We start from the raw sequence: 14,130 nt of genomic DNA on the forward strand, positions 1-14,130 counted from the left end.
CCTGTATAGTTACTTTAGAAGTTTTATTCTGGTGAAAGGTCCTCTTTAAATATACAGGAGATGTGTTAAAACTTATAAAGGGGTTGGGCCAATATACAGAATATATGATACTGGCCACTGTAGATGTTGCATCTCTGTATACTGTTATTCCCAAAGGGTATGAATGCTATTAAAGACTGTCTTGATAAAGATCAAGAAATTACAATTGAACAGGGGACATTTATATTAGAATGTTTAGAATTTTGTTTATGTCATCATTTTTGGGGGGGTTGGATGGTTGCTGGTACTTGTAGTGCATCGGGACGGCGATGGGGGTCGAAAATTCACCCCTAGTTTCGCCAACCAATTTATGGGTTCATGGGAAGAGGAATTTATAAAACCAAGGTTGGGTAAGAAAGATAGAAAAGGAGAACTGATTTTGTGGAAAAGATAAAGTGGGATGCGAAAGTTTAGGCAACCTTGTTAATCGTCATGATTTTCCTGTCTAAATCGTTGGTTGTTACGATAAAAAATGTCAGTTAAATATATCATATAGGAGACACACACAGTGATATTTGAGAAGTGAAATGAAGTTTATTGGATTTACAGAAAGTGTGCTATAATTGTTTAAACAAAATTAGGCAGGTGCATAAATTTGGGCACCACAAAAAAGAAATTAAATCAATATTTAGTAGATCCTCCTTTTGCAGAAATTACAGCCTCTAAACGCTTCCTGTAGGTTCCAATGAGAGTCTGGATTCTGGTTGAAGGTATTTTGGACCATTCCTCTTTACAAAACATCTTTAGTTCATTTAGGTTTGATGGCTTCCAAGCATGGACAGCTCTCTTTAAGTCACACCACAGATTTTCAATGATATTCAGGTCTGGGGACTGAGATGGCCATTCCAGAACGTTGTACTTGTTCCTCTGCATAAATGCCTTAGTGGATTTTGAGCAGTGTTTAGGGTCGTTGTCTTGTTGAAAGATCCAGCCCCGGCGCAGCTTCAGCTTTGTCACTGATTCCTGGACATTGGTCTCCAGAATCTGCTGATACTGAGTGGAATCCATGCGTCCCTCAACTTTGACAAGATTCCCAGTCCCTGCACTGGCCACACAGCCCCACAGCATGATGGAACCACCATCATATTTTACTGTAGGTAGCAGGTGTTTTTCTTGGAATGCTGTGTTCTTTTTCCTCCATGCATAACGCCCCTTGTTATGGCCAAATAACTCAATTTTAGTTTCATCAGTCCACAGCACCTTACTCCAAAATAAAGCTGGCTTGTCCAAATGTGCTTTAGCCCACCTCAAGCGGCACTTTTTGTGCTGTGGGCGTAGAAAAGGCTTCCTCTGCATCACTCTCGCACACAGCATCTCCTTGTGTAAAGTGCGCCGAATGGTTGAACCATGCACAGTGACTCCATCTGCAGCAAGATGATGTTGTAGGTCTTTGGTGCTGTTCTGTGGGTTGACTCTGACTGTTTACACCATTTGTCGCTTCTGTCTATCCGAGATTTTTCTTGGTCTTCCCCTAAACCATGATGGTGAACAATCTTTGTCTTCAGGTCATTTGAGAGTTGTTTTGAGACCCCCCATGTTGCTACTCTTCAGAGAAAATTAAGAGGAGGGAAACTTACAATTGACCCACTCTTTCTCATAATTGGATTCACCTGTGTATGTAGGTCAGGGGGTCACTGAGCTTACCAAGCCAATTTGAGTTCCAATAATCAGTTCTAAAGGTTTTGGAATCAATAAAATGACAACAGTGCCCACATTTATGCACCTGCATAATTTTATTTAAACAATTATAGCCCACTTTCTGTAAATCCAATAAACTTCATTTCACTTCTCAAATATCACTGTGTGTGTCTCCTATATGATATATTTAACTGACATTTTTTATCGTAACAACAAACGATTTATACAGGAAAATCATGACGATTAACAAGGTTGCCCAACCTTTAGCATCCCACTGCATATTATATTATAAAAAACAGGTTTATAAGAAGGAAGAGCTAGAAACAGTTTTGCAGAAGGTGGTTGAGGAAAGTGTTAATTTGGAACAGGGTAAGATGCAGCAAATAAATAGAAGGAAGAAGGAAGAAAAAGACTTTCGCTTGAGTTTTATTACACAATTCAACAATAATGCATAGCAAATAAAGGAAGTTGTGAGAAAGAATTGGTCTGTCCAAAATAGAGATTATAATGTGGGTTATTTTATGCAATGAAAAAAGAAAATTGGGTTATGTATATTTTATGTGGGGTTATGTATATTCAGATATCTATTAGAAGGGGATAAGTGTAGCAAAATGTAAAAACTAAAGTCCATATTGACGCTGGTGTGGTGAACGATAAGTGGAGCTGAGATGACGGTGGGGGAGTGTAGGTAAAATCTTTGTGGTGTAGGAGAGAATAATGGAGTAGAAGATGAGTGGGTGTAATCCACAATATGATTAAAAGAGGAGGAGACAGAGGTATTTTCATGAATTTTAAAGTTATGTCAGAAAAACGTTTTTTAAATGCAGTATTTGTTTTTATGTATGTGAATATGATTGTATTGGAATTTTATAACTGATATGGGGAATGGGGAATTTTGTTATATTATAATCATGTGAATCAAGGTTGTGGCAATGGGCATATTATCTTGAAAAAGAAGCAATCTAGATGAGTCCACAGGTGCCCCTGACAAAGCGGAGGCGAAACCCGGGTCGGGCATTTGATGAGAGGACGTACACATTTTATATATTCATTGTTTTATGGATCTTGTGAGTAGGACAAATCCTTGTATTTAAACTCAGTTGGCAGTACTTCACTATGTCGGGCTATTTATTTAGGAGATTAGAGTATCAACTTTTGTGATAATCCATGCAGGATACTGAGGAATAACATCGCTAAGACACTCCTTTTTTACTCCTAATGTGAACTTATACCTAATCTGAGCAGCGCGGTTTTATATTTTTGTTTGGTGAAAATTATAATTCCCCTTTTCTCCACATTTCAATTGGCATCCTAATATAACCCATAACAAAGTTCAAATTTCTCATTACACCCCTAAATGAATACCTTGACGGGTGTTGTTTTATAAAAGGGGACTAGAACTTTGTTCTGATAGCTCAGAGCCTCTTTAATGTGATGACATATAATATACAACATATTTATTTTATATAATTTGAGACCCTTGTTTCTTTTAGCTGCTATATTTAGCGACTATGTCCTACCATATAAAGCTTTTACATCTATATATATATATTTATATACAGTACAGACCAAAAGTTGGGACACACCTTCTCATTCAAAGAGTTTTCTTTATTTTCATGACTATGAAAATTGTAGATTCACACTGAAGGCATCAAAACTATGAATTAACACATGTTGAATTATATACATAACAAAAAAGTGTGAAACAACTGAAAATATGTCATATTCTAGGTTCTTCAAAGTAGCCACCTTTTGCTTTGATTACTGCTTTGCACTCTTGGCATTCTCTTCAGTGTGAATCTACAATTCTCATAGTCATGAAAATAAAGAAAACTCTTTGAATGAGAAGGTGTGTCCAAACTTTTGGTCTGTAGTGTGTGTGTGTATATATATATATATATATATATATATATATATATATAATGAAAAGATGGCAGCACCGGGAAAGTAAAACAAAAAAAGGAAAAATATGAAAAATACTAAAAGCAGGCAGCACTCCAAGGTAAAGATGAAAAAATATGCAAGACTTTATTCACCCATGTGACAAGGCAACGTTTCAGCTCAGTATGAGCCTTTCTCAAGCTAAATTACAAAACCAAGTGAGCAGTATATATAGGGTGAAAAACATGTGACACAATTGGATCAACCTGTGTTCAATTATACAAATGAGATAAATCACTCCCAAAATTAAAATCCAGACCTTGCTCATACATATATGCACAAACATAGTGGTAATACATGCAGTAAAAATAAGATTTTTTATTTTAGCAGTTTATATAAAACAACAAATATCCAATAGATGTATACATTGCTGTGTAAAGTGCATCAGTGCAAATAAACATGATTAGGTATCATAAAGTGTCAAATGTGATCAATAAAAACAACGAAGGGGGAAGGATCGGGGATACAATATAGACCTGCTGATCAGATGGGATGCGGCCTCATGTAAACAAAGCCACCATTCCCGGTGTACCTGTGATTGCATCACGCATGCCCAGAGTTGCATGTATGACAACCGAAGTCATCCGATCTTAGTGCGCCCACCACGCATGCACCATGTCTCCCAGCGCGCACGTCGGTCATCGACACACCCAATGGCCCCACAGAACATCCAGGCCGATCCACCATCAGATGCTGGATAGTGGATCATGCCCATGCCCAATGCCCAGAAGAGGGGGCAATAGGATTTATCTCCTCCAGAGAAAAGAGTTACAATGGATTTATAAACTAAACGGCCTTAGGCCTAATGGCCTCAATGTGGATTTTAGGATCACAAGGGTATAGGGATTGTGTGGCCTGCCCTTTTCTCCTGGCATTTGGTCAACATGCCCACTGGTGATATAGGTAGTAATACTAAGATGAGTATATGTTTTTAACATGATTTTTATTTATTGGCTATACTCATACTCTTTTTCTTTCTTTCCCTAGATGAACTATGGAAGAGGGATGGAGATCGTGAATGATCGGTGTTTTATGCTGACAGATAGTGAATGTGACTCCCTTTAGTTATGTATTATTTGTTTACTGTATAGCATGCCCAAGTTGCGTTATGAATATATTAGTACAATCTTATGATGAGTTGATATATGTCATAGTATGATTAATTTGAGGAGAACCCTCTGGGGTGCTATGGGACTGGACGTCCGGGATGTAGCGGCTCTGCCCCTTTTTTCTCGGGTGGTGAATGGACCACACCTGGCGGTGTGCTCTTTTACCATTATGTCCATGTAGTCCTTTGGATATGCATGGTGGCTCAGCCTGGATGTTCTGTGGGGCTATTGGGTGTGTTGATGACCGACATGCGCGCTGGGAGACATGTTACCCGTAGCCCTCTTCCAATATGGCCACTGGAATGAAAAATACACTATGGCACATGCACGGTGGGCGCACTAAGATTGGATAACTCCGGTTGTCATACATGCGATTCTGGGCATGCGTGATGCAATCACAGGTACGGCGGGAACGATGGTTTTGTTTACATGAGGCCGCATCCCATCTGATCAGCAGGTCTATATTGTATCCCTGATCCTTCCCCCTTCCTTGTTTTTATTGATCACATTTGACACTTTATGATACCTAATCATGTTTATTTGCACTGATGCACTTTACACAGCAATGTATACATCTATTGGATATTTATTGTTTTATATAAATTGTAAAAATACATTTTATTTTTACTGCATGTATTACCACTATGTATGTGCTTATATGTATGAGCAAGGTCTGGATTTTTATTTTGGGAGTGATTTATCTCATTTGTATAATTAAACACAGGTTGATCCAATCGTGTGTCACATGTTTTTCACCCTATATATACTGCTCACTTGGTTTTGTAATTTTGCTTGAGAAAGGCTCATACTGAGCTGAAACGTTGCCTTGTCACATGGGTGAATAAAGTCTTGCTTTTTTTTTTACCTTTGCCTTGGAGTGCTGCCTGCTTTTTGGATTTTAATATATATATACCGTATTTTCCGGCGTATAAGACAACTGGGCGTATAAGACGACCCCCAACTTTTCCAGTTGAAATATAGGGTTTGGGCTATACTCGCCGTATAAGACTACCCCTCCAACAACATTTACTTTGGCATCAAGATCTGCAGGTAATTGTTGTGCAATTTTCGTCTTTTGCCTCAGTACCATACTATGCCTTTCCAAGAATCTAGAACACCAGGATGCAGTGGCCTTAAATCTGTTGCTGTGATCTGGGTTAGATTTGGCCCACTGAAGTGCAAACAAACGTATTTAATTTTGTGTCACTACGTGCGATGCTCATTCACCATGTCTGCTACATGTTTTTCGAGTTCTGGCCAATGTGGGGTGCCTCTCCTTAATGCACACTTACCCCTTGGCATACTCTTTAATGCTTTTAATTTGCATTCCAGTCGCAAACCATCTTTTCTGTTACTCCATATTGTCTTGCAGCAGCACAGTTATTATGTTCCATGGCAAAGTTTACAACTTTAAGTTTGAAACTGGCTTCATATTTCTTTCTTCTTGCTGGTAGAGCCATGATGGGGTCTTGACTGTTAGCCATTTGTATACTGTACTGTATGTACTGGCGCTATACTGTATGAACCGATGCAGATACTGGTGCTGTACTGTATGTACAGGTACAGATACTGGTGTTGTACTGTATTCACCACCACATGTATCTGCTCCCCAGATAGACTCTGTTTTTTCACCACAGATAAGATGCACACCAAACTTCATTAGAGATCCGCCAACATTAGAATTGGCTGAAGTGCATATGCTCCTGCTCCCCCCCTGCCTTCCCTCAGAATCGCCAATCCAACCCAGTATACAACAACCAGCCAATCACAGCAAGCGATGTACCGGTATTTTCTGTGCACACTGCATACAAAGCCTGCTTGGATTGGGTGGGTCAGCTATCCCTGCCCAGCCCTCCCTGTCTTCAAAACGATCTGAGCGGTAGTACGCAATGTGATACTGCCGGCATGAGAACACCACTGAGAGCAGGAAGAGGGGGCTGCTTCAGGAGCGGCTGGCCGGGATGCAGCACACGGTGGCTCAGCTAGAGGGCACCTGTCCCTGAAGCTGGAGAAGGACAGCTTCTCCAGTCTTGCTAGGAAGTAAGTTTCAGAACGCTGTATACCGGCATATGAGACGACACCCGGCGTATAAGACAACCCCCGACTTTTGAGAAGATTTTCATGTGTTAAAAAGTAGTCTTATACGCAGGAATACACAGTATATATATACATATATATATATATATATATATATATATATATATATATAATTTGTAGGATACCGAATACATAAGCTGTTGCTTATCAGTACACTGAACTTTACAGTGTGCCCATACAGCAGTTCACGACCACATGTGTAAAGTGTTGCCATATTCAGAAGAAAATGGGTAACAAATTGTGGGGGTAATTTACTCTTTTACCCCTTGTGAAAATGAATAATGTGGGTCTAAAGCGACATTTTCTTGTAAAAAAAGAAATTTTTCATTTTCACAGCCAAATATTTCTAAATTCTATTAATCGCTTGTTGGGTCAAAGTGCTTGCTACACGCCTTGAAAAATCCCTTGGGGGTGTAGTTTTCAAAATGGGGTCACTTCTTGGGGGTTTCCCCTGTTTTCAGGGTGTTCTCAATTGAGACATGGCACCTGAAAATTATTCCAGTGAAATCTGCCCTCCAGAAGCCATATCGTGCTCCATCTGTTCTAAGCAAAGCAGTCGGCAACCACATATGGGGTGTTTCTGTACACTGCAGAATCAGGGTAATAGATATTGAGTTCAGTTTGGCTGTTAACCCTTGCTGTGTTACAGGACAAAATTGACTAAAATGGAACATCTGCCAAAAATTTTGAAATTTTATCTCCATTTTCCTTTAATTCTTGTGGAACACCTATAGGGTTAACAAAGTTTACTAATTCATTTTTGAATAACTTGAGGCGTGTAGTTTCTAAAATGGGGTCATTTTTGGGTGGTTTCTACTATGTAAGGCCCACAAAGTGACTTCATACCTGAACTGGTCCTTAAAAAAGTGGGTTTTGGAAATGTACCTAAAAAATATAGGAATTGCTTCTAAAATTCTAAGCCTTCTAATGTCTTAAAGAATTAAAATGACATTTTCAAAATGATGCCAACATAAAGTAGACATATTGGAAATGTAAAGTAATAACTATTTTGTGAGGTATCACTATCTGCCTTAAAAGCAGAAAAATTCAAATTTCGAAAATTACAAAGTTTTCCAGATTCTCTGTACATTTTGGATTTTTTTTATTATAAATAAAGGTAAAACATATTGTTACTCATATTTACCACTAACCTGAAGTACAATGTGTCACAAGAAAACAATCTGAGAATGGCCTGAATAAGAGAAAGCATTCCATAGTTATTACCACATAAAGTGACACAAGTTAGATTTGTAAAAATCAGTCTGGTCATGAAAGAGGCAAAATGGCCCGGTCATTAAGGGGTTAAATAAACACATAGTATAAAGCAATCCCTTTGACCTGTGTACAAACCAATGAGCAAGCTTCACTTGGCCACACTACCAATGTAGCTACTAATGTCTCCCATCTGAAGCAACCAAAAGGCGCTCTACAGTGCAAAATTGTATGAACTTTAAAGTATTAACGAGAATAATATTTCTGACCACAATGTTACCTGTATCTGTGGTTTTCCCCTCTGCAGTCTCCATCTCGGTCAGTTTTATCTGGGCTTAGCTGCAGAAGGGGTTAAGACTAGGTGCTGTAATGTCTCTCATACACAGCACATATACAGGAGACAAAATCCTGCTCCTCTCTCTCACACAGGAGCAGCATGTAGGACATTTTACTGCAGTAATGACCAGTGTTGCTATAAATACAGTATCGGCTCTGATAGCAGAGTAGTACCATATCTGTATGCCTCTCTGAGCATTTCCAGTGCCACTTTCTTCAAAATGTATAGGACTAATGAAGACATCTGTGCATTTTACTTGGCTATCTCTCTCAGTCCCATAGACTTCAAATTGATCAGCAGCCTTCAGCTGCATTCACTCCATGCCTTGTGATCAGAGGGGCACCAGGTGTGGGGCCTGCAGAGATAAGTCACATCTCCAAAAGCAACACCACTTGTCAAAAGAGAGTGGATGGTGGGGGGGTGTGGCCTCAGAGCGCATGGAGTAAGTCGCACCGCTCTTAGCTCCTGCCAACATCCTGAGTAATAGTGTGGTAGCAACCCCTGAATCGCTGTTTTTACCTTACCTGGTGGGTGAGAGGTGACCGGAGGGTGCGGCGACGAATCTGTGTACAACGACATGCCGAGGAAGTCCAGCAAGGGGCCGCGATCCGACATGCCCGAGGTGAGCCAGCATGGCGCCGAGGAAGAAGAGGGACCGGCCTTACAGCCGAAACTGAGCCAGAGTGCGGCCGCAAAGCTGAGCAGGTTCGCTCGCACTGACAGTGGTGGGGGCGAGGGAGCCGAGGGAAAGGAGGCAGACGCACATACCTCCTCTGAACAGGAGGATGGATCCGTTGATGGAGAGGCCCTGGATGCGGTGGACTGGCCGCCATTGACTGCTGCACTTCCAGCTAAAAGCGCGGTAGGCCCTAAAGCTGTGGCCAATGAGGAACCTACTTTAAAAGATATCATGGCTGCTGTGGCCAGCTGTAACAGCACCCTGAAGGTGCTTACAGTGCAAGTTGGCAGCCTGAGGTCGGATGTGTCTATAATTAGGCACGACCTACACAAGATTTCTGAGCGCACCTCTGAGTTGGAGAAGAGGGTGTCCACCATAGAGGATGATATTCAGCCTTTGCAAATGGCGGCGAAAACGACTGCTAAAGACATAGCTGCTTTATATGCCAAAACAGATGATTTGGAGAACAGGTCCAGAAGGAATAACCTGCGGATTGTGGGAATGCCAGAAAAAACGGAGGGGGATAATGCCACTGAGTTTGTGGAAAACTGGTTGCGTCAGCTATTTAAAGAAAAAGGTTTATCTTCCCTGTATGCGGTGGAGCGGGCGCACAGAGTCCCCATGCGGCCGCTCCCGCCGGGCAGGCCTCCCCGTCCTATACTGGTGAAGATCCTGCATTTTAAAGACCGGGACACTATCCTGCGGCAATCAAGGGACAATGAGGAGATGGTCCTGAATGGGGTTAAAGTGTCCATATTCCCGGATTATTCCAACGAAGTGCAGCAGGGGAGAAGTAGGTTTCTGGACATAAAGAAAAGGCTGAGAGGATTACAAGTCCAGTACGCTATGTTGTTTCCTGCTAAACTGCGTGTGGTGGCCCTGGGATCCACCAGATTTTTTGAGGATCCGGAAGAGGCCGCGCAGTGGCTGGACGTCCACGAGCGACAATTGAGAAGTGGGGCCCTGGACACTTGAAGGAGGCAAAGATATGGTTCTTATGTTTACTTGATATACGCATTTGCACTCTGGGGTTGTTTTTAATGTTGCACCAGTTAAGGAGTGTATTATGCAATGCTACCAATAGGTAGATCCTGTGGAGGGAGTAGGTGGATGAGAGGGGAGAAAATGTTTTTCTCAGATGTGGGGAGGATTCTCTACTTGAGGAGTTGTGTTATAATCTGTTATGATTACTATATGTTGGGGGACAAGGCGCTCTCGGATTGCCCTGTTTTAAAGTGTGAGGTTGATGTCAAAGGGATAGTGATCACCAGTTACAGCAATCTGATTATGAGAGGGAGGGAGGGGGGTGGGAGGGTAGGGGGACAGTTGGGGGGAAGGGTTAAGGTCTTAAACTATGAGCAGAAGAAATATGAGTGGGATGTGAGATTCAAGTATGGTTTAAAGTTCTATCATGTCACAGGGGATTAGAGTTTTAAGTTGGAATGTGAGAGGAATGGCAGATGCATTCTTCAGTACTTAGGGCGGTTTCAGCCGGCTATATGTTGTCTCCAGGAAACGCATCTGATTGGAGATAATCTACATTGGATGAGTAAAAATTGGGTGTCCTATGCGCTACATTCAACTCATTCCTCTCACTCTAGAGGTGTGAGCATGATTGTGCACAGTAGCATTAGGTATGAGCATATGCGGGACTGTGTGGATGCTGATGGTAGGTATGTGTGTGTTGTGTGTAAGGTGGATGGAATACAGGTGGTGCTGGTGTCTGTGTATGTGCCCCCGCCATTTGCATCCCCATTGATGAGAGAGATTATGGACTTTGTGGTGGACTTCCCTGGGTTGCCGTGGCTACTGGTTGGGGACTTCAATTGCACGCTGAATGACTCCCTGGATAGATGTAGGGTGGAAGGAGCTGGTGGATCACCGGGGAGCGTGGCCCTCAGGAATATTATGTGTGAAATAGGAGTACATGATGTATGGAGATTGCGTAACCCTGATAAGCGTGAATTCTCATGCAGATCAGCCACGCATCACTCGCTATCACCTATTGATTTGGCCCTTGTTAATGATATCATGCTGCCACTGGTGGGGGATGTTGTCTATCATCCTCGGTCGTTGTCTGACCATTCTCTGGTGCAGATTGACTTGTGCCTGGGGGTGCTCAGACAGGGACCTAGGCTGTGGAAGTGTAACTCGCATTGGCTGAATGTGTTGGGGGACTTATCTGGGATTTCTCTGGAGCTTAGGGAATTTTTTGCTATCAATACTGGGACGGCTTTGATATCGGGGGTCTGGGATGCCATGAAAGCATTCCTGAGGGGAGTCTTGATGAAAGAAATTAGCAAGCATAAATCTAGGTCTAGGGAAGCGGATGTTAAGGCACATGTATTAGTGGCTGAGGCTGAGAGAGAGTTTGGTAGACTCCCCACCCTGGGTAATAGTGAGGCGCTGGCGGTAGCTCAGGAGCAGCTGAGGTGTCATTTAGTGCAGGCCGCAGAAAGAAAGAGCAGTTTTTATCGTCAGAGATCCTTTGAAGAGGGTGAAAAGGTGGGGCATCTGTTGTCGGTGGTTTCACAGGCCCAGAGAGGCTCCTCTTGTATTCAGGAACTGAGAGATGACATGGGGAATAGTAGTCAGGACACAAAAGGAATATTAGATATTTTAAAACGTTTTTATATATCTCTATACGCTTCCACCGGCTCTAGTTCTGAGGAGGCGCTGAATGACTTCCTGGTGGGGGCACAGTTAAAGGGGCTGTCGGAGGAGGATAGAGAACGGCTGGAGGAGCCGATTGCTCTTGAGGAGCTGGAAGCTGCGCTTGGGGGTATGGCGAATGGTAAGGCGCCTGGAGCAGATGGCCTACCTGTAGAGGTATATAAAAAGCTGCAGGGGATATTACTTCCGGAATTACTTAAGGTGCTTGGGCACTCATTGGAGGCAGGTTCGCTACCACGTTCAATGCAGGAAGCTATAATTGTGGTTCTACCTAAACCTGGGAAGGATCCTAAAATGCCGGATTCTTACAGACCAATTTCGCTTCTCACAGCTGATGTTAAGCTCCTGGCGAAGGTGTTGGCGAACAGGCTGTCCAGGGTGATTCTGACTATCGTGCACCCGGACCAGACGGGTTTTATGCCTGGGAAGTCGACGGCTATTAATCTTCGTAGGCTATATGCTAGCTTAAATATTCCTGCGGATAATTGTGGAGACAGGGCCTTGCTCGCTCTTGACGCCGCCAAGGCGTTCAATAGTGTGGAGTGGAGCTACTTGTGGGGGGTCTTGAGAATCATGGGATTTGGACCGCGGTTTGTTCAGTGGGTGAAGGTCCTATACTCTAGCCCCAAGGCGAGAATCAGAGCTAATGGAGGGTTGTCAGACTGTTTCGCCCTGGCCAGGGGCACCAGACAGGGATGCCCATTGTCGCCCTTATTGTTTGCTCTTGCAATAGAGCCGCTTGCGGCTTATATCCGCTTATCAACAAATATAGAGGGGTTTAGATACGGTGGGCTGCACAATAAAGTGGCTATGTACGCGGATGACACTCTGCTTTTTTTGGGCGATACTGGTGCATCCCTGGATGCGGCCATGGCTTTGATTGACAGATTTGGTGGCTTCTCTGGGCTTCGGATAAATTGACAAAAGTCCTCTTTGATGCCAATTGATGGGCAGGCCCTGACGGGTAGACATGTAGATAGTTTGGTTCCTTGGGTGGATAAATTTAAATACTTGGGACTGTATATAACACCTAGACTGTCGGATTTTGAGGACCTTAATTTGTCTCCGTTGCTGGCTGCTTTTAGGCTAAAGGTGAGGTCATGGTGTAGGCTCTTTCTTTCGGTGGTGGGTAGAGTGAACCTTTTAAAAATGGTTATGATGCCCCAGTTGCTCTATGTACTGAACAATGCTCCCGTGTGGATACCCCTGGACAGATTTAAGAAAATTCACTCTATATTCAGGGATCTTACTTGGAAGTATGGTCAGGCTAGGATTAAACTAGAGACATTGCAGTACCCTAAGTCTGAAGGCGGCCTGGCTGTTCCTAATGCATGGATTTACTTTTTAGCTTCCCAATGTCAGCATTTCAAGGGTTGGATTAGCTTCCAAGTGCCGGATATGACAGGGCAGATATTGCAGCATTGGTTGGGCAGTCGTGACCTCATGGGTATTCTGGAAGGGTCAGGTATGCATGCTGGGAGGGAAAAACTCCCTCTTATTGAACTTATGAAAAAAGTTTGGGCAAGGGTGAAGCAGCTGAGAGGTGTAGGTGGAGTCAGTGAGCTTTCCCCTATTAGAAATAATCACCTATTGCCTGAATTTTTTGCCATGTCAGGACTTCGGAACTGGGAAACTCATGGAGTGATGAGAATTGGCCAATTGATGGAGGGTAAGGTATGTAAGTCGTTTCAGAACCTGCAGCAGGAATTTAATATACCTAGGGGATGGTTTTATAAATATCTTCAATTGAGGCATGCTCTGGAAGTCACGCTGCGGAAAGGTTGTGTGATAGCCCAAATGGAGACGGTTCATAAGCTTGTTCTGCCGACAGGGGGGGGGGGGGGGGAAGAGGGCTGATATCACAGGTGTACGCTCTTTTACTTGATAAATTCTTAGAGGGGTTTCCGCTCTTGAGAATGAAGAAATGGGAGGCTGACTTGGGAGGTATGTCTAAGGATAAGTGGGATGATATACTGGAAGGAGTCCCCAGGGTGTCCTTGAGTGAACAAGGTAAATTGTCCCAACTATTTATCATACATAGAGTATACAAAACACCGGTGTTCCTAAAAAAGGTTGGAGTAAGAATTGATGACAAGCGTCCAAAGTGCATGGAAGATGGTGTGGATTTGTTACATATGCTGTGGGCTTGTCCAGTAATTGGTAATTACTGGGATGCTGTAAGGAATATGATTAACAGTAAAATGACTTTGCAAATTCAAAATGACCCCAAGGTGTGTGTATTGGGGTATGTGTCTGAGATTGGAGGGACTGAATCGGCTAAGGTAGCAGTGGGGAGGTTGTTGTATGTGGCCAGGAAGTTGGTGGCGATGAGGTGGATCCAGGGAAGTCCGCCTACACTGGAAGAGTTTGAGCGGAAGGTGCATGACATGCTGATATTGGAAAAA

This window comes from Bufo gargarizans, chromosome 2 (assembly GCF_014858855.1).
Source record: "Bufo gargarizans isolate SCDJY-AF-19 chromosome 2, ASM1485885v1, whole genome shotgun sequence".
In the NCBI taxonomy this organism is placed as follows: Eukaryota; Metazoa; Chordata; class Amphibia; order Anura; family Bufonidae; genus Bufo; species Bufo gargarizans.